The sequence below is a fragment of the Rana temporaria genome, chromosome 6, assembly GCF_905171775.1.
Source record: "Rana temporaria chromosome 6, aRanTem1.1, whole genome shotgun sequence".
Lineage (NCBI taxonomy): Eukaryota > Metazoa > Chordata > Amphibia > Anura > Ranidae > Rana > Rana temporaria.
Genome location: NC_053494.1, coordinates 197,496,552 through 197,519,006, shown reverse-complemented (window position 1 = coordinate 197,519,006; position 22,455 = coordinate 197,496,552).

Here is a 22,455-nt window from a genome sequence, read left to right as displayed (position 1 = left end):
CGTTACAGTTGCCATCTGTGGGCACCGTTTCTCTCAATGCTTGCAGAATAACCCAATGGCACTGGGTGCATGTGCAGCCCAGGACTTAGTTATGCAAATCATGTCTTGCCCAAGAGTAAAATGAACTGCAGGTTGCACATACTGAAAGGAGGGAGCTGCATTTAAAAGCACAGCACTAAAGGATGAGCGTTCAGATAAGATTCCAAGATTACCAATGGATTGCAACAGCTTAGCCAGGCAAAGAGGCTTATTCTACATTAATTCCTGCAACTACATTCAATTAATGTTAAACTTCTTTTGAAAGCAGTAATATAAGGGAAGATTGATAAAATGTTATCCTTTTTCCATTACGTCCAAACTACGATGGCGGATTAAAGGGTTTAAAAGGGCGTCTCTGATGGTCGCAAAATGAAAACAGTTCAGGCAGGTAGCCACACTTTCGAAACTGCCCAGCGTTTATATCAGCAGGAATTTAGGTCATCGCGAGTCAGAATTATAGGGACAGTGGCCCAGATTCACAAAGGAGATACGACGGAGTATCTCAGATACTCCGTCGTATCTCTGTTTCTATCTATGCGATTCATAGAATCAGTTACGCATAGATATCCCTAAGATCCGACAGGTGTAATTGTTTTACACTGTCTGGGCCAAATCTTCAAAGGAAATACGCAGGCGGAACTGCTGTTCAGCCTGCGTATCCCTGTGGCTATCTTTGGAAACGATCCTCAGAAGGATTTTTCCAAAGATAGTCAGAAGATCCGACATCTGTAAGACACTTACACTGTCGGATCTTAGGATGCAGTACCGCATCCGCCGCTGGGGGCATTTCGAGTCGAAATGCCGGCTAGCGTATGCAAATGAGTACTTAAGCAGATCCACAAAGCATTTAAGCTTTGTGTTTTCTGCGTAAGTTACGATTTGCACGCGTTAAATTAGGGCTGGTTTTACAATGTGTAAAGTTAGTACACCATGTAAAACCAGACCTTTTTTTCGATCGCCGCGATTTTTTTTTAAATTTGAATTTTTTTTCCCGGCGCGTATTTTTTTTTTCACCCTTCGCAACTTTATTGTCCCGTCGCAATCCACAAAGCCTGGCGTAAATTACGTTCGCGCGCTGCACGTCGGGAAAATTACGTCACACGCATGCGCAGTACGGCCGGCGCGGGAGCGCGCCTCATTTAAATTGTAATCGCCCCCCGGAGAGGAGGACCGCCTTGCGACGGAGGCACTTAAGTTACACGGCCTGAAATTTCTAGGTAAGTGCTTTGTGGATCGGGCACTTAGGTAGAAATTTAACGCCTGTGTAACTTAACTGCTGAAAGTTAAGTTAGGCGGCGTTTTTGAGAATTTGGCCCACTGATCTTAGGATGCAGTACCGCGGCCGCCGCTGGGGGGAGTTTGCGTCGTAAACCAGCGTCGGGTATGCAAATTAGGAGTTACGGCGATCCACGACGGTTTTTCACGTTCGCTACGTCGCTGCTAGTCTAGTTTCCCGTCGCAAAGTTAGTCGACGTTTTGGGTGCCTTAACTTTAAACAGCAAACATATTGCTGTCTAAAGTATGGCCGTCGTTCCCGCGGCGAAATTAAAAATTTCACGTCGTTTGTGTAACACGTCCGGGAATATGGAACTACGCTGGGCACGTCGCCGATCGCAAAAATGACGTCAGTTCACGCAAAGCACGGCGGGAATTTAGAAACGGAGCATGTGCAGTAGGTCTGGTGCGGGAGCGCGCCTAATTTAAATGGTACACGCCCCATTCGAATTGGGCGGGCTTGCGCCGGACGTGTTTACGATACACCGCCGCAAGTTTACAGGTAAGTGCTTTGTGGATCAGGCACTAACACTGAAAACTTGCGGTGGTGTAACGTAAACGGGTTACGTTGCGCCGCCGCAATTGTACCTGAATCTGGCCCATTGGGGTTATGGCATTGGGGTACAGGGTGGTCATCTTTAGATACAAATATACTTGGCAGATATTTTTTTCTATTGGTTTTACAGTCGTGCAAGTTTTAAAATAAATAATCGGTTACACAAGAAATGTAAATTTATATTTCCCGAGAAATGAACAAAATAGTTTTTTTTTCTTAATATGACAACTGGAGCTGAATACCGGTGCGGCGCATATCGCTTGTCACAACTAGCGTTCCCCAGACGATTGGCTGTAATCATTTCACAATGAGCGGAGCTGACTCCTATAATCACACGGGGAAACAGTAACAAATCTATATTTTGTCTTGTAATTGCTATAGAAAAAGGATTATGGATTACCATTCCGTTATAGTAACTGTCAGTCCGGCCTCTGGAACAAGGAGTGTAGAATCAATAGCGGCAGCTATTACATGCTACATACCAGAGCTAAGCAGATCCAATGATTGGGCCAGAGAGACAATGCAAAGGGAACTTACTGGAGAAGTTCTCGGTGGCGGCTCAGACCGAGATTATAATTATGTATGAATCACTCAGGAAGATAAAAAATAAAATGATGTCTGGTCAGTTGGGGAAGTTTTTCCTCTGGGGAGGACATTGTCGTAGAACTTGACATATACATCGCCGAGTGTTGCTGAATTTAAAAACAGAGTTTAGACTTTTTAATAGAGTTGGGAAAGTTTAAAGCTGAACCATAGGTGTGCGCAGCCTATTACATTAGGGTGTGCACCCCAAAGGTCAAACACACACGTGTGTATATATATATATATATATATATATATAGGGCAGTAGGGCCATGGACAGTGTCAGTAGTACAGTTGATGGTGTCAGTGGGCAGGGGCTGTTGTCAGTAGTTTCTTTTTATTTTATTATTTTATAATTTTTATTATTATTACTTTTTATTTTATTATTTTTATTATTATTACTTTTTACAATTTTTTTATTTTATTTTTTATTTTTTTTACAATATTTTTTTACATTTCTTTTTTTTTTTTAATTAATTTTATTATTTTTATTATTATTACTTTTTATTTTATTATTTTATTTTATTATTTTTATTATTACTACTTTTTACAATTTTTTTATTTTTTATTTTTTTTACAATATTTTTTACAATTCTTTTTATTTTATTTTATTTTATTATTAATTTTATTTTATTATTTTATTATTTTTATTCTTATTACTTTTTACAATTTTTTTTTTTTTTTTTTTTACAATATTTTTTTACTTTTTTTTTTATTTTATTAATTAATTTTATTATTTTTATTATTATTACTTTTTATTTTGTTATTTTATTTTATTATTTTTATTATTACTACTTTTTAAAAAAAAATTTTATTTTTTACAATTCTTTTTATTTTATTTTATTTTATTATTAATTTTATTTTATTATTTTATTTTATTATTTTATTTTATTATTTTTATTATTATTACTTTTTACAATTTTCTTATTTTATTTTTTATTTTATTTTACAATATTTTTTTACAATACATTTTTATTATTTTATTTTACAATCTTTTAGGAGCACCATTGGGGGGGAGGGGGGGGCTTTGGTGAGATTTCAGGGGCCTAAATGGGCCCCTGATATTTCATTTTTGAGACAGAGAAAGGGGCTGAGGACAGAGATTCCTGAGTCGCTTTCTCTGCAGCCAAGCAGCAGGGGGAATCTGTCCAGCACAGGGTGATTAGGGTGTGCCTGGGCACACCTGGCACACCCTGTGCGCACGCCTATGAGCTGAACTCCGTCCGGTCAGACTTGCACAGTTGTACAGTCTCCTCTCCTGCAATGCACACTCTGAGCTTCTCACAGTGTGCAGTAGAAGCTGCAGCAAGGCAGATAGAGCATGCTTCATTTCCTAGCTAGAGGACGTCCAGCATCATTTAGGTCAGGGGTCGATCGCAATCGACCTGTCGACCGCGGGCAGCAGGTGGGTGGATCGTGGACATGTCCCTGCTTTGGTAAGCGGCTGAGAGGAACGGAACGCGGTGGGAGGGTTAACCACTTCACCCCCGGACAATTTGACTGCCAAATGACCGGGCCACTTCTTGCGATTCGGCACTACGTCGATTTAACTGACGATTGCGCGGTCGTGCGACGTTGCTCCCAAACAAAATTGGCGTCCTTTTTTCCCCCACAAATAGAGCTTTCTTTTGGTGGTATTTGATCACCTCTGCGGTTTTTTCATTTTTTGCGCTTGAAACAAAAATAGAGCGACAATTTTGAAAAAAAAGCAATTTTTTGATTTTTTGCTATAATAAATATCCCCAAAAAATATATAAAAAAACAATCGTTTTCCTCAATTTAGGCCAAAATGTATTCTTCTACATATTTTTGGTTAAAAAAAAAAAAAAAAATCGCAATAAGCGTTTATTGATTGGTTTGCGCAAAAGTTAGAGGCCCGGATTCACGTAGCACTTATGCCGGCGTATCTCGAGATACGCCGTGTAAGTATTAATGTGCACCATCGTATCTGTGCGCCGTGCCCACAGAACTAGATACGCCTGAAAATAGGCTTCCTACGACTGACGTAAGTTTCCTACACCGTCGTATCGTGGGCGCATATTTACGCTGGCCGCAAGGGGCGCTCCCATTGATTTACGTTTCGATTATGCAAATGAGTGAGATACGCCGATTCACGAACGTACGTACTTGCGTCCGGCGCATTAATATACGCGGTTTACGTAAGGCATACGTCCGGCGTATAGTTATTCCCCATCTAGGAGGCGCAACTCATGCAAAGGTATGGACCAGGGAACAGCCGTCGTATTTTACGTAGTATTACGTGAATATGGATGGGCGTAGGTTACGTTCACGTCGGAGGCAGTGATTCGACGTATCTTAGGGAGTATTTTCGACGTGATTCTGAGCATGCGCACTGGGATGCGTCCATGGGACGGCGCATGCGCCGTTCGCTCGGCCCATCATTTGCATGGGGTCACGCTTCATTTAAATGGATCACGCCCACTTCCACCTACTTTGAATTAGGCTGGCTTACGCCTACGAATTTACGTTTTGTGCTGCCCTAGGCCTGACTAAACTTGTGCACCCCCTAATCTAAATATGACCCACCCCCTTCTGTCAAGGCCACACCCCTTGCGGTTTAAGACCCAGCCTGAAATTTTCAAGTGGGGACACTAGTTCTGATGGCCGGGGGGGGGGGGGGTACAATGGATTCCCTTAATTTGCATAGATTTACTCTAACTTCCTGGTTGGCTATGAGACAGGAAGTGAAGGAAAATTTCTGCAATGGAACAGGGATGGTAAAAAAATTGAAGCAACGCCCCCCCCCACAGTTGCAGAATGCCAACCGCCCACATACTGGAAGCAGTGTGGCCAATTTATGGGGGCGCTAAACTAATTTGCCTAACAGTGTAGCGCAAGCCGGCGCGGAAAACACGGTCCGTGCTGCCCCCCTGCAAAGTGCTGCAGGGGGGCTACAGCATTGACTCCAGTTACGGAAATCCAGTTTTAATATTTCATACTTATATGATCTTATTTGACACCCAGTCTGGCCAGTATTGGCATAATATCTGAGCACCTTTAAGTGGAGTTCCACCCATAAATATAACATTACATCAGTAGTTTTAAAAAAATGTCATTAGTCCTTTAAGAAAAAAACATTTTTTTTTAGATGCCTTCAAAGTGTTGTTGCTAGGCAGAATAGTTAATCTTCCCTCTTCCTGCACCTAGGTGCTTAAGCTTCCTAACCTACACCGCACAGACTCCTGGGAATGTAGTGGGTGTAACTTTCCAGGAGTCTGTGCACTCCCCAGTCTCAAAGAATCATGTGACTTGGACAGTACAGGTGCTGAAACCTGATCTGACACTGCTTGTGCAGCACTGAGCATGTGCGAGATCTGCAAGGCTGATATCCAGGAAGTCATACAGTCTGGCTTCATGATGCCCACACTTAAGATGGCCCCAGTCAATTTCTATTTTATAAAGTGTCTAAATGCTGTAACAACCTAACAAAACGGACCTTAGTTTACAGACTAACTTTACTAGAATACATTAAGCTTGTGTATTACAGGGGTATTTATATTTAAAAAGTGAAATTGTGGCCGGAACTCCGCTTTAACTAAAATAATAACAATAATCATCATCACAGCATTTTAGGACTCCCACACTGGCAGAAAAATGAATGAAAGACTAGATTTGGAGCCCCTGGTTACATTCCATTTCCCTGGGGCTACAAAAGCAAAAAGTGGGCATCAGGAGATGTCTGAGCCATACCGAGGATTACTCATGTGCGTATGATGTAACAACCCCCCTTGTTGTGCCATATGTTGCCGCAGAGTCACACTCCGCCAGGAGGATCCCCGGCGCTCCGATTTCCGCATTATTTGCACCGTGCGTCATATACGACACCGGCTCACTTCATTCCGTGAGCTGATGGTTCCTGACATATGTCACTTTCCCTGTTGTCACTGGAAATAAGATTAATGTTCAAGAATCAAGAATACCAGTAAACAACAAAAAAAAGTTTAATGCAAATTAACATCTTTAAATAGATTCTATGGCCCAGATTCTCAAAGGACTTACGACGGCGCAGCGCCATGTACGCCGTCGTAAGTCCTAATTTGGGCCGTCGTATCTATGCGACTGATTCTTAGAATCAGTTACGCATAGATATCCATTCGATCCGACAGGCGTAAGTCTCTTACACCGTCGGATCGTAACTGCAATTTTTTTTCCCAGCTAGGTGCCGCTTCGGTCGATTTCCGCATCGAGTATGCAAATTAGCTAGATACGCAAATTCCCGAACGTACACGCGGCCGACGCAGTAAAGTTACGACGTTTACGTTAGGCTTTTCCCGGCGTAAAGTTGCCCCTGCTATATGAGGCGCAGCCAATGTTAAGTATGGTCGTCGTTCCCGCGTCGAAAATTTTTAAAATTACGTCGTTTGCGTAAGTCGTCCTTAAATGGTGCTGGACTTAATTCGGTCCACGTCAAAACCAATGACGTCCTTGCGACGTCATTTAGAGCAATGCACGTTGGGATATTTTAGGGAAGGCGCATGCACAGTTCGTTAGGCGCGGGGACGCGCTTCATTTAAATGAAACACGCCCCCTACCCGCCGAATTTGAATTCCGCCGGGTGATTTACGCTACGCCGCCGCAACTTTACAGGCAAGTGCTTTGTGAATAAAACACTTGGCCGAAAAACTTGCGGCAGCGTAACGTAAATGAGATACGTTACGCCCGCACATTTTTACGCCCATCTACGAGAATCTGCCCCTATAATTCTAAAGAGTTCTATAGAATTGTAATTGACTTAAAGGGAATGTCATAGTACTTTTTCGGGCAGATCTCCCCACACATACCTCTTATACATACGTACCTTAACCACCCAGAGGCGATTCAATTCGCATGTGTAGTGCTATATAAATTTTTCACTCACTCACTTAACCCACGGACCATATTGCTGGTCAAAGACCAGAGCACTTTTTGCGATTCGTCACTGCGTCGCTTTAACTGACAATTGCGCGGTCATGCGACGTGGCTCCCAAACAAAATTGGCGTCCTTTTTTTCCCACAAATTGAGATTTCTTTTGGTGGTATTTGATCACCCCTGCGGTTTTTAGTTTTTGCGCTATAAACAAAAATGGAGCGTCAATTTTGAAAAAAATGAATATTTTTTATTTTTGCTATAATAAATATCCCCCAAAAAATATATAAAAAAACTATTTTTTTCCTCAGTTTAGGCCGATATGTATTCTTCTACATATTTTTCGTAAAAAAAAAAAAAATCGCAATAAACGTTTATTGATTGGTTTGCGCAAAAGTTATAGCGTTTACAAAATAGGAGGTAGTTTTATGGCATTTTTATTAATATTTTTTTTTACTAGTAATGGCGGCGATCAGCGTTTTTTTTTCGGTACTGTGACCTTATGGCGGACACTTCGGACACCTTTGACACATTTTTGGGACCATTGGCATTTTTATAGCGATCAGTGCTATAAAAATGCATTGGATTACTATAAAAATGCCACTGGCAGGTAAGGGGTTAACACTAGGGGGCGAGGAAGGGGTTAAGTATGTTCCCTGGGTGTGTTCTTACTGTAGGGGGGTGGACTGACTTGGGGAAATGACTGATCACTGTTCATACATTGTATGAACAGAAGATCAGCATTTCTCTCCCTGACAGGACCGGGAGCTGTGTGTTTACACACACAGCTCCCGATCCCCGCTCTGTAACGAGCGATCGCGGGTGCCCTAGTGGCCGCTTCGCGAAGGTGATGTAGAGCTATGTGCTCTCGCGCAGGGGAGCCGACCTGCCGCCGTATAACTGTGGTGGCTGGTCGGCAAGTAGTTAAAGTAGTTGTAAACCTCTGAAATCAAAAAGGAACAATGCATATTCCTCTATAGTGTGTACTTGCCTCAATCCAAAGCACTTAGAGCCGCAGAACAGCTGAGTTTACGATTAGCTGTTGTGTCACGTGGCCGAGGCACGTTCATGTAGGTGAGGGGCGGAAATTTACAAGAAGGGGTCAGATTTTTCAATGATGGACAGTGATAAGGGGCGCAATTTTTATCGATGGCCAACAAAATCTGCAAAATAAATCTCTATCTGCTATTTATTTTGAGCGCTTGCGGGGCGTGTTTAGTCAATTGAAGGGCGGCTTTTTCTATATCAGATAAAGATTTCTTTAGCAGATTTGTTTGGCCATCGATAAAAATTCCTCCCCCAGCACTGCCCATCATTGAAATATCTGACCCCTTCATGTAAATATCCGCCCCTCTCCTACATGAACGTGCCTCGGGAACGCGAGACAACAGCTGACCGTAAACTCAGCTATTCTGAGGCTCCATTCTGCGCATACGTGGCGCATTCGCAGTTCCGGCCGGGCAATTTTTTGATTGGGGGCATTTCTCGACAGGACACCTGCACCACAAAAATCCAAAGGGACTACCCCGTCCCCTCTCCAGCACACATACAGTAATTGACAACCTCAGCTGTGCATGTTTCCCTATGAGAGTGTAAATTCCCTCCACTCACGTCTCAGATTACCCTATATCGTCGGAATTGCTGCAGAATTCGGCCGCTAGGGGTGCTGTATTAACCCTCGCTAGCGGCCGAAAAATGGTTAATACCGCCCGCAATGTACCACTGCAGAGGCACATTGCCGGCTATATTACCGCGGTGTCCAATTGTTTTCAATGGGAAGGAGCGGTGAAGGAGCAGTATACACGCCGCTCCCCTCACCGCTCCAAAGATGCTGCTTGCAGGAGATTTTTTTCTCTCCCGCCAGCGCATCGCCTCAATGTGAAAGCCCTCTGGCTTTCACATTGAGAATGCTGGGGCAGGAGATTTTCAGGAGGTATTTAGGCGCTATTTTTAGCGCTAAACCGCCTGAAAAATTCCTCAGTGTGAAAGGGGCCTTAATCAACAAACAAATGCATTTATTACCAATCCAGACCCGCGCTATAGCCGAATGACGGCTACAGCGCGGACCTGAAAATCCAACTAGACGTCAATTGACGTCCGCCCCTTTTGCGCGTTCCCCGCACGCGCTCCAGAGCGCGCAGCGGGGAAACTCTGTGTTGGCCGTGTCCCTTGGTTAGATCAAACCTTCCTGTTTTCATTTTTTTACCTTATTTTAGACCCGGTGAGATCAGATGTAGTGGTGATGCCCATATGTGATTCTGGTAAAAAAGAAAAAACAAATTTACCAGCTTATTTACCAGCTAGTCTGCAACAAAACCAAATTGTCCCGTCTAACAGTTCACGTTAAAAACAAGAGGTTTAGTAGCACACATTTGTAAACACAGTGGGGTAGATCCACGTACCTCCGCTGCGCCCGGCGCAGATGTGAGATACGCTACGCCGCTGTAACTTACCTGGCATTGGTTTGAATCCCCAATGAATTTGCGCCGTAAGTTACGGCGGCGTAGTGTATCTCTCGCGGCGGATTTCAAATTGGGCGGGTAGGGGGCGTGTTTCATTTAAATGAAGCGCGTCCCCGCGCCGAACGAACTGCGCATGCGCCGTCCCTAAAATTTCCCTCCGTGCATTGCGCTAAATGACGTCGCAAGGACGTCATTGTTTTCAACGTGAACGTAAATGGCGTCCAGCCCCATTCACGGACGACTTACGCAAACAACGTAAAATTTTCAAAATTAGACGCGGGAACGACGGCCATACTTAACATTGAGTACGCCACCAGATAGCAGCTTTAACTCTACGCCGGAAAAAGTTGTTAAAATTTTACGTCGTTTGCGTAAGTCGTTCGCGAATAGGGCTGTACGTAAATTACGTTCAAGTCTAAAGCATTGACGATTTGCGGCGTAATTTCGAGCATGAGCACTGGGATTTTTTCACGAACGGCGCATACGAGGGGTCACAGTTAGTATACATAAAACACGCCCACATCATCCACATTTGAATTAGGCGGGCTTACACCGACACACATCCTTTACGCCGCCGTAACTAAGGGCGCAAGTTGTTTCTGAATACGGAACTTGCGCCCTAATTTACGGCGGCGTAACGTATCTGAGATACGTTACGCCACCCGGAAAGATACACCAATGTATCTGAATCCGGCCCACTGTCTACACTCTACTGTAACGTCAGCGTACAAAAATGGAAATTGCAAGTAACAAGATGAAGCTGTTTTTTTGGCAGAAGAGATACGCAAAGGCTCTACCAAAAAACTCAACCCCCTGGCAATTTTCTTCCGTAACTTTCCAATTCCACTTCAATTTCCAGTTTTGACTGTGAATGGTTTTAAAAAAAAGAAACATAATCATTTCTATAAGGTGTGTATCAGAAGATGATGAGTCAGCCTCTGCAGGAAAAATAAAATGGGTGTAAGTGTTCTGTAGTGTAACATTTTATCGAAGGCTCAATATCATTGTTAATACAAGAGAGGTGGAGCCGGCTTTGCCTCCAAGTCCTATTCAGGCTTAAATCTGCGCTTTATGATAGACATTAGGGAGCCTCGTAATAGATGACATCTCCTTTTTATATGTTACACCTTGAAGTAGACAACAGGGCTTTCAATCACCAGGTAACCTTGAAACTAGTGAGATACCAAATTGCTATCATGAATATTGTACAGCCACAGATATAACTCAGCCTACTCCCATTGTGCATGCTAATGGGGACAAATAAAACATCCAGGTGAGGTGAGAAGCAGCTGTGCATTCCTGTTCATTGCAACGCATCGCCAAACGCTGAATCATCAGTGGCTCATAACTGAGATTTAAAGGAAAATACAGTTTCAGTAAGGAAGATAAACCACATATAATTACTTGACAAGTCATTCCATAAGTTACTGTCATTTACAAATTGCCATTTCATTTCAGTCTGCACCCGGCTATCAATTCCCTCTAATTGGCTGTCATTCTGTTACTGTATAGATGCAGAAGTACCAGCCAAGTATGATCTTAGTTGTATAGTTATGTTGGTCTACCCAGTGGCGGCTGGTGCTCAAAATTTTTGGGGGGCGCAAAAAAAAAAAACATAAATTGCAGCCACTGTTCCCATCAAATGCAGCCACTGTACCATCAAAAGCAGCCACTGTGCCATCAAAAGCAGCCACTGTGCCCATCAAGCGCAGCCACTGTGCCCATCAAGCGCAGACACTGTGCCATCAAACACAGCCACTGTGCCATCAAACACAGCCACTGTGCCATCAAAAGCAGCCACTGTGCCCATCAAGCGCAGCCACTGTGCCATCAAATGCAGCCACTGTGCCATCAAACGCAGCCACTGTGCCATCAAACGCAGCCACTGTGCCCATCAAGCGCAGCCACTGCCCATCAAGCGCAGCCACTGTGCCCATCAAGCGCAGACACTGTGCCCATCAAATGCAGCCACTGTGCCCATGAAACACAGCTACTGTGCCATCAAGCGCAGCCACTGTTCCATCAAACGCATCCACTGTGCCCATCAAGCGCAGCCACTGTGCCATCAAATGATGCATGAATCATTTGAAACAAACTGAAAAAAAAAAAAACATAAATTGCAGCCACTGTGCCATCAAATGCAGCTACTGTGCCCATCAAACGCAGCCACTGTGCCCATCAAATGCAGCCACTGTGCCCATCAAACGCAGCCACTGTGCCATCAAACGCAGCCACTGTGCCATCAAATGATGCATGAATCTATCTATGGTGAGAGAGAGGTGGCAAATTTTTTTTTGGGGGGGGGGGGGGGGGCGCAAACAAACTGAAAAAAAAAATACATAAATTGCAGCCACTGTGCCATCAAATGCAGCCACTGTGCCCATCAAACGCAGCCACTGTGCCCATCAAACACAGCCACTGTGCCCATCAAACGCAGCCACTGTGCCATCAAACGCAGCCACTGTGCCATCAAATGATGCATGAATCTATCTACTGTGAGAGAGAGGTGGGGTTTTTTTTGGGGGGGGGGGCACAAACAAACTAAAAAAAAAACGCCATAAATTGCAGCCACTGTTCCCACTGTATTCTGTCCATCGGTTAAAAATCCACGCATGCTCAGAATCAAGTCGACGCATGCTTGGAAGCATTGAACTTAAATTTTCTCAGCACGTCGTTGTGTTTTAAGTCACCGCGTTCTGACACGATCGGTTTTTTAACTGATGGTGTGTAGGCACGACTGATGAAAGTCAGCTTCATCGGATATCTGATGAAAAAATCCATCAGTCCGTTTTCATCGGATGAACCGATCGTGTGTACAGGGCATTAGGCTGTCGGTGGGCTTTGAGGGAGCTCCCCAGTCTGGGGGTGGGTGACCATGGGCCTGGGCTCGGGTGTGAACGGGACCTTCCTACATCCAATGGAGGTGACCTGGACAGGAGGCATGGGAGCAAGGAGAGGACAGCAGGAGAACACTGCCAGGAAAGTTTCCAGGAGGAACAACTAGTTGCAGTCAAGAGGGCTGGTAAGTGACCCACAGTCAGGAGGACTGGGGAGGCACACCTGAGAGAACTGGGAGGTAGCAGTCTGGGATGGGTGCAGAGCCAGTGGCGAGGACTGTGGTGGTATGGGCATTGGAAAAAAGGCAGCTGAAGCTAGGAGGGCTGGCAGGGTCTGTAGAGGTGGTACTGGGATCAGTAGCCACGTGGGACAGCTAGCACTGGGACTACCATGTTTGCTACACCATAGGGGCCTGCCTGCAAAGGACATGTTTTGCTTTGAGCCTGGCAGAGCGTCAGGCCTGCAGTTCAGTGCTAGCTGGTCCTGGGAGTTGTAGTCCTACAAGCAAGTTTGTGCTGAAGGTAGAAGAGAGGGAGTTGTATATACCGGAGGTGTATATAGTTCTGAGTCCCTATTGCTTTTACAATCAAATGGGAATCCTAGATATCCCTCATCTCCATCCAAGTTACAATACCCTCAATAAAACAAAGTACTGCTTCTTGACTACCGAGTGTCTGAAGATTGGTGTGCCTGGCCGTGCAGGGTGAGAGGCGGACCACAATTACCAGAAGCCCCTACGGCGTTACCGCTACATAAAATTTCACTTTAAAGTGGAGTTCCACCCATTTTTTTATGTTTGTCTGTGCTGCATGCCCTAATCTCATAGTGTTCAGAATGGACAATTTTTATTTATTTTGTTGCTTGTAAATACCTTTATTTTGTAGTCCTTCATTACTTCCTCCTCCTTATTAGCCTAGGCTATTAAGTCACAAGGCTATTCGCAGGGGTTTCTGGGATTGGCATCATGTATCCCAGTAGTCCTTGCAAATAGTCTATTTGCATAGAGAAGGGGCGGCAACTTCCTCTGACACTCCCGTTGCTATGGAAACCTGACTGAAACCTATTACATCGCTTGTGCAGCACTGAGCATGTGCAAGATCTGCAAGGCTGAAATCCAGGAAGTCATACAGTCTGGCTTCATGATGCCCACACTTAAGATGGCCACGGTCTATTTCTAGATTATAAACTAACTAAATGCTGTAACAACCTAACAAAATGGACCTTAGTTTACAGACTAACTTTACTAGACTACATTAAGCTTGTGTATTACAGGGGTATTTATATTTAAAAAGTGAAATTGTGGGTGGAACTCCCCTTTAAGCTAGGCTACCATGCTTGTAAATGCATCAGATACACTCTTAAGTGTTACTAAACCCACAGGAGTAAAATCAATCTGTATATGCAGTAAGGCATGCTTGTTATACTCACTGTGAAACCTAAGGGGTTAATTCTCTGCATTGTGTGAAAAGGCTATTTGATCCTGTCTTCTCTGATCTTCACATACTTCCACTGGGCTAGATTCACATAGATCAGCGGATCTTTAGATCCGCGTGATCTATCTGATTTAAGATACGCTGCCGCAAGTTTGAGAGGCAAGTGGGTAATTCACAACACACTTACCTCCAAACTTGCGGCGGCGGATCATAAATCCCCCGGCGGAATTCAAATTCCGCGGCTAGGGGGAGTGTACTATTTAAATCAGGCGCGTTCCCACGCCGATTTAAATGAGCATGTGCCGTCCGCGAAATTTCCCGGCGTGCATTGCTCCCACTGACGTCACTAGGGCGTCATTGGTTTCGACGCTTACGTAAATGACGTCCATCCGTATTCCTTAACGAATTACGCAAACAACGTAAAAAAATTCAAAATCGACGCGGGAACGACAGCTATACTTAACATTGGCTGCGCCTCATAGAAGCAGGGGTAAGTATACGCCGGGAAAACCGCTACGGAAACGTCGTAACAACACTGCGTCGGGTCCGCGTACGTTCGTGAATTGCCGTATCTTGCTGATTTACATATTTCTGAATGTAAATCAGCGAGAACGCCCCCCGCGGCCGATTTTAAAATGCAGTTAAGATCCGACGGTGTAACACAGTTACACCTGTCGGATCTTAGGCATATCTATGCGTAACTGATTCTATGAATCAGTCGCATAGATACGACGGGCCTAAGTCAGAGATACGACGGCGTATCAGGAGATACACCGTCGTATCTCTCTGTGAATCTGGCCCACTGTCTCCAATCCATCTCCTGATAGTACAGAGGGCAGGGGACAAGCTGCACATGCTCAGTTTGGTGTGTATTGCTAGAGAGTTATTTTTATCTTGAGAGAGTGCATGTGATCAGCACAGGGCCAATCAGCACTGTCCAGACAGAGGGTCAGGGGCCCTGTGGTCTTATAGGACCATCAGAGCAGTATGAAAACTCCTCCTACAAGCTTTAACTAGACACTGATAGAAGTCACAAGACTGCTAAATACTGCTAATGAGAAAAGGTATTTAGCAGTTTATATTTACTTAAAGTGGTTGTAAACCCAAATGTTACACTTTGTATTAAGACATGTATATTTACACCCCCATGCGTCGCTCTCTTTGTTTTTTTTTCTTACCTCCTTCCTTCTCGGGATATCGCCGATATCCCGAGTGGTGACGTCACTCCGCGCATGCGCCGTCTGATAGCTAGACCGGCCAGCTGAGACCATGCCGGACAAAATCTCTGTTCATGTCGGGGCTGCGTCATTTCCTGCTGTTGACGTCAGCCCCGACATCGCGCGATGGTTTGCGGTGTGATCCCCCCCCTCGCAGAGGCTCATGGATGTTTACCTTGTGACTCCTACGTCACAAGGTATGAAGGAGGAAGACGGCGCAAGATTCCAGAGCGGGAAGCCTGGATTACCGATTAGCTGCTACACGATTGGTGACCCAGCATCTGCAGCATGCTCCGGAAGCTCTGATAACAGCTTCCTGGCATACGCTGTGAGGAGCTTCTCTTCGTTTCCATAGTAACCGGAAACGAAGAAGAGGCTTGAATATTTGCCGTGCGGGATTACAGCCATCGTAATCAACTGTGGGCGGAAGTTTTCACTGTAGAAGACGCGGAAGACCACAAGAACAATGGCGCCGGCATAGTAGAAGAAAGAGACTTCACAAAGGTAAGGATTTAAACCATAAAAAGAATAGTGACATTTACTAGATAAAGATCGATGGATGCAGCGGGACACTGGCTTTAAGAAGATGTTACTAGTTAGGGGAGTAGATGGGGGTTTACAACCGCTTTAAACTATTGCTTTTCCATGTTCTGTAGGAGACCAGCTATTAACTTAGTAACACTTTAAGCACACATTTCCTGATTTATTTTCCCATTTTGTAATTGTCATTAACCCCTTAACGCCCGCCGCACGACTATTTACGTCCGCAAAATAGCACGGACAGGCAGAAAGGCGTATATATACGTCCTTGCCTTCTAGCGGGTGGGGGGTCCGATCGGGCCCCCCCCCCCCCTGCGTGCTTAGGGTGGATTCCCGCGGGGAGCGATCCAGAGCTGAAGAACTGGGAGAGCCGTGTGTAAACACGGCTTCCCCGTGCTTCACTGTGGCGGCGTATCGATCGAGTGATCCTTTTATAGAGAGACTCGATCGATGACGTCAGTCCTACAGCCACACCCCCCTACAGTTGTAAACACACACTAGGTGAACCCTAACTCCTACAGCGCCCCCTGTGGTTAACTCCCAAACTGCAACTGTCATTTTCACAGTAAACAATGCAATTTAAATGCATTTTTTGCTGTGAAAATGACAATGGTCCCAAAAATGTGTCAAAATTGTCCGAAGTGTCCGCCATAATGTCGCAGTCACGAAAAAAATCGCTGATCACCGCCAATAGTAGTAAAAAAAAAAAATTAATAAAAATGCAAAAAAACTATCCCCTATTTTGTAAACGCTATACATTTTGCGCAAACCAATCGATAAACACTTATTGCGATTTTTTTTTACCAATAATAGGTAGAAGAATACGTATCGGCCTAAACTGAGGAAAAAAATGTTTTTATATATGTTTTTGGGGGATATTTATTATAGCAAAAAGTAAAAAATATTGAATTTTTTTCAAAATTTTCGCTCTATTTTTGTTTATAGCGCAAAAAATAAAAACCGCAGAGGTGATCAAATACCACCAAAAGAAAGCTCTATCTGTGGGGGAAAAAGGACGTCAGTTTTGTTTGGGAGCCACGTCGCACGACCGCGCAATTGTCTGTTAAAGCGACGCAGTGCCGAATTGTAAAAACGCCTTTGGGCATTTAGCAGCTTATTGGTCCGGGGCTTAAGTGGTTAAAGGTTGTGTTCAGAGCCAAGATATAAATAGAGAATTCCTAGCAGAAAACACTGAAAGGGCCTGACTTCTAAACGGAGGAACAGAATTAAATACCTAAGGCTTTATAAGTACTACCCTTCGCAATCCGACCAATTGTGCGCTAAGCATAGAACCGGAGGAAGAATGAAAGATGATATAATTCTGCTATTATGCTACAATTATTTGTCTGAGGAACAACAGGCATGAAGATTATTTAGGGAGGAATATAGAATTATCCATGACATTGAAGAAAAACGGCATGATTATTTTCTGCCATATTTGTCGCTATTGAAAAAGAACAAGAGGATCTAAGTAGGATAATTGATTGCCACTTAGTAAGGCAAAAAAACATGGATATTTTCAGAAGCTACTGCTGCTACACAAACACATGCACATATGTATATGAATATGTGTGTGTGTTTATATATATATATATATATATATATATATATATACATACATGCAAAAGTTTTAGGCAGGTGTGAAGAAATGCTGTAAAGTAATAATACATACGGGTTGAGCGCTACATGGTCTTCATAGAAGATAAGACTTTCATGGAAAAAGGGACTCAATTATGCATGAAAACATGGAACTGGAGTGCAGGAAATTGCAGCAGGTGTTCTAAAATGATGCCATTGGGACTACAGGGAGTTTCCCAGTGGGCCGATGGCTCAGTGGGCCAGCTTCAGTGACAGCAGACCGCCGCCCCCTCCGCTCCTTTGTCTCTCCCTTCCCGCAGCGCTCACCTCCTCTCCCTCCCCGCAGTGCTCACCTGGGGGGGAACAGAGAAGCAGGGGGAGGAGCAGGGATGACGACAGAGGAGCATGGGGGAGGGGACAGATAGCTGACTCAACAGCTATGGCCTGGGTGAGTTTCTCACTTCTGCCTAATCTTGTCCCATAAGGGGGGCACCAAACTGATTATTTTCCCCGGGTGAAATAATGTCTAGCTTCCCCACTGGTACTGCCTCTAATAAAGTAGAACGGCTAGTGGCTAGTGAAGGGGGAGAGGGGGCTTGGGTGGCGGGGGGGGGGTGCGGGAGTTGTCCGGCCGCCATGGGAGAGACCTGTCAAAGTGGGCCAGTCTGGATGAAGTCCAGGGCCAAATTTTTGTCCCAGTCCAGCCCTGAATATTTGGCTGTAGCAGGAGACAGTTTGGTTGTTGAAGGGCTGGAGAGCGGAACAATAATGAGTGTCTGTAGACAACAGTGAAGCATGGCGGAGATTTCGTCAGGATCAATGTTGTCCTGAATGCTGAGAAATACAGGCAGATCCTTATCCATCAGGGAGGCGTGTGATTGGCCACCAAATTTATTCTGCAACAGGACAACACCCCCCAAACATACAACCATTGTCATTAAAAAACTATCTTCTGCATAAAAAAGAACAAGAAATCTTGGAAATGATGGTTTTTGTCCCAACAGAGCCAAGGATGTGCTGTTTTATTTATTTATTATTGCTTTCTTTTTTTTTTTCTCCTTTTGAAATTTCACGCCCCTAAGAATTTGCGCCCAGAGCAACAGCCACTGTGGCCCCACCCACACTACACCACTGCACTGGGCTCTAGGGAGTGATAAGTAAATCAGCTAAAGTATTTGTAGCGTCCCCCCCCCTCCCGCCGCCATCCGGTGCTTCTCCGGGCTCTCCCGTGCCATCGGGGTCCCGGAGAGCGAACCGGTTGGTGCTGCCTGGGAAGCACAGACCATCGGAGGCCCGGGCGCAACGTTATGACGTCACGCCCGGTACCCGGAAGTAAACAAAGCCGCAATCGCGGCTGTCGGCATGAGATCAGTGAATTTTTTTTCACAATCTCATGCCTGTAAGCCTGGAGGAGAGATGTGGGGTCTTATTGACCCCACATCTCTCCATAAAGAGGACCTGTCACAGTGATTCCTATTACAAGGGATGTTTACATTCCTTATAATAGAAATAAAAGTGATAAAAAAAAAATGTAAAAAAAAGTGTAAAAATAAAAAAAATTAAGTAAAAAATAAAAAATCAAATAAAAAAATGTTTTTGTTTTTTTTCAAAACGCCCCTGTCCCCGTTATCTCGTTACTAAAACCATAACAGTAAAATCTGTCTGTGTATACAGTAAAGCATGCTTGTTATACTCGTTTTAAAAATACCAGCGCTACAGCAGCGCTAAAAACGCCATTTTTTTGCGTTTAGCCACGTTTTTATATTTGTGCGTTTTCCCATGTTTTTTGGTTTTAGTGTGTTTGTGCGTTTTTTTTTTCATTAAAAGCACTCTTTATAATGTAAAAACCTGACTAAACTTCAAACCCGACTAAACCCGACCAAGTTTTTTGTCATTTTTCTCTTTTACAGCTCCTTTTTACTGCTCCTGAAAGCACAGGCTGTTGTTTTTTTTTTCTAAACGCTTATGCCTCCAAACGCCTCTGATTTTATTTGTGCATGGACACATAGGCTAAAATGGAGGGGCTTTTAAAGACGGTAAAAAAAGCCTAACGCCCCTAACAGCAGCTGTAAAAACGTCCTGTGTGCATGAGCCTTAAGGGGTTAATACTCTGCATTGTGTAAAAAGGCTGTTTGATCCTGTCTTCTCTGATCCTTCCCTTCTTCCACTGTCCCCAAACCATCTCCTGATAGAACAGAGCATTGGGGGCAAGTTGCACATGCTCAGTTTGGTGTGTATTGCTAGGGAGTTTTTTTTATTTACTGCATGTGATCAGCACAGGGCCAATCAGCACTGTCTAGACCAGTGGTTCTCAACCTTTCGATTGCCGTGACCCCTTGATAAAATTTTACAAGGTGTGGGGACCCCCAACAGTAAAATTATTTTCGCAGCGTGGTTTGTCAGCACCCAAGGCAAGACAAGTAATTTGCGCCCCAACCCATAACCCATAGACATTTAGCGCTCCCTGAGTCCCTTCCACTCGTACAGTATTAAAACCCCTTATTATTTTAGGATGTACCACTCTTTGTTCTTCTTTCTTTCCCTTTTTATCTCTCTCTATCATAATTTCTTGTTTTTTTCCCATCCCTCTCTCTAGCCATCTTTCTTGTTCTTTCTCTTATTCTTTCTCTTCATTTTTCTTTGTTCCTCCCCCTCTTTTCCTCTCCCTTCCATGTATTCTCTATTTTTATTCTTTCTCTTACTCTTTGGTGGGGGGGGGGGGTTGGGATGAGTGGCAGTACTGGTGGAGGGGTTCTGATCAGCCAACATACCGTATTTATCGGCGTATACCGCGCACTTTTTTGCAAAATCGTGGGTGCGCGGTATACGCTGATACCCGCTTTCCCGCGCCGAGTTTGAATACTGCGCCGACATATACCGAGCGCAGTACACTCGTGTATTGTCGGGCAGTCTCGGCTCCTCCCGCGCTGATGTCCTGGACGTACAGGACGTCAGCGCGAGAGTAGCCGAGCATTGCCGACAGTACACGAGTGTGCTGCGCTCTGTATAAGTCGGCGCAGTATTCAAACTCGGCACGGGAAACGAGCAGGGAGGACGCGAGGACGCCGCAGAAGGTAGCCGGACCCGACGAAGAGGACACCCGAAGCCGCAGACGGACGCCGGACCCGACGAGGCCGCCTATGGACGCCGCGCAAGACACCAAAACTGTAAGTACAAAAAAAAAAAATTCCACAGGATTCGGGCCAAATTTAGGGGTGCGCGGTATACGCGGGAGCGCGCTATACCGCAATAAATACAGTTGCTCTTGATCAAGGTCATCTGCTGATCTGAGAACTGTAGTGGGGACTTTTAATGGCAACTATAATCACAGGTAGTGTTACTCACAGTGTCTCCGGCTTCACTGTGTCTCTGACTTTGTGGCGTCTCGTAGCAGTGACACCTATGCTGAAATCAGGAGATGGGGTCTCCTCCAGCCCCTCCCTCTTCACGTTCCTCACCAGTCAGCTGACCTCTAGTCTCTGCCCTCCAACCATCCCGTGAACTAAATGGGCGGCTGCGAAGAGGCTGAGTGGGTGGCCACAGGCTCCAGGAACAGCCCAACTGGGCAGACACGAAAAGGCTGGAAAAGCAGCGTGGGCTTCAGGAACAGCCCAGGATTCAGTGACCCCTGGCAAATCGTCATTCGACCCCCGAGGGGGTCCCGACCCCCAGGTTGAGAACCACTGGTCTAGACAGAGAGTCAGGGATCCTGCAGCCTCATAGGACAGTCAAGGGAAAATTAAATCTCTGCCTACAAGCTTTAACCAGACACTGATAGAAGTCACAAGCCTGCTATATATTGCTGATGAGAAAAAGTATTTAACAGTTTGTATTTACTAAAATAATTGCATTTCCATGTTCTGTGTACTGTGGGAGACCATATATAGTGAATGCATGGTCCTGGGTTTACACTTTAAGCCCTCTGTTGAACTGTTGTGTTAACAGACCATATAACAGAATAATGCCTTGTTCCTATCTGACAATCCCTGTTGAATATTCTCAGTGGAGACGTGAGCTGGAATATTTTATTAGGAAGAATAAAAATGAGCATTATACATAAAGCGCTCAGAATAAAATATATTACTTGTAACAGCGCTGAGCTCTTTTCTACGTCTAGACTCGGGGTCCGCGGTATTTTCCAAAGGAAAGCGGCACTGTGAAGTCTTCAGGTAAAGGGAATATTTAATGAAGGATGTTCAAACCATAAACTCAGGACCAAAGGCAAAACTTGGTATTTCAAGCAAATGTGGAAATATATACGGCTTCCTAAGCTGGTAATTAATTGTAACATTTCCAAGTTAAAGAGGAGCCGTCGCGTATATTCAAGGAACAGTCTCCGAGTTCTCTTTGTAAAGTTCATCTTAACCTCATGCCACCGAAGCTGTGAGACTGGTATACAAATGACTTCTAAGTGAACCTGTCACAGGCAACACAGTTGTGTCATCTCTGAAGCAGATTCTGACTCCTGATGGTATCAATGGGGTTTAATGGGTTTAACCACTTCAGCCCCGGAAGGATTTACCCCCTTCAAAAGAAGAGGAATCTGCTGCTCCAGGTGTGTGCAATACCTTGATTGGAACCAAGTAGGAGTGCTAGCCCCAGCCCACCTTCGTAAAAACATATTGGCCCGGATTCACAAAGCACTTACGCCGACGTATAACAAGTTACGCCGACGTAAGTGCAAATGTGCGCCGTCGTATCTGTGCGCCAGACCCACAAACAGATATGCGCCTAAAAACAGGTTACACCCCGCCGACGTATCTTGCTTATGCCGGTGATCTGACATGCTGGTTCCATGTATCATGGAAGTTCCAGCGCATGCGCGAACTGATGCGCTGAGATGGTTCCAGCCATCGGGAAAGTTCCTTCAAGCACTGCGCAGGTGCAAACTTGCTGACGGAAATCCCCGAACGGCAGCCGGCATCCAGGGCGACGTGGATTTTGAGGTAAGTGGCCAGTCGGCCTCAAGTCCTCGCTGCGCTCGGACGGCTCGCTTTGCTCGCTCGGCCTCCTGGCTCTTTTTTAACATCCTCCAATCCACGGGGATGTTAAAGAATGAGCCTGGATG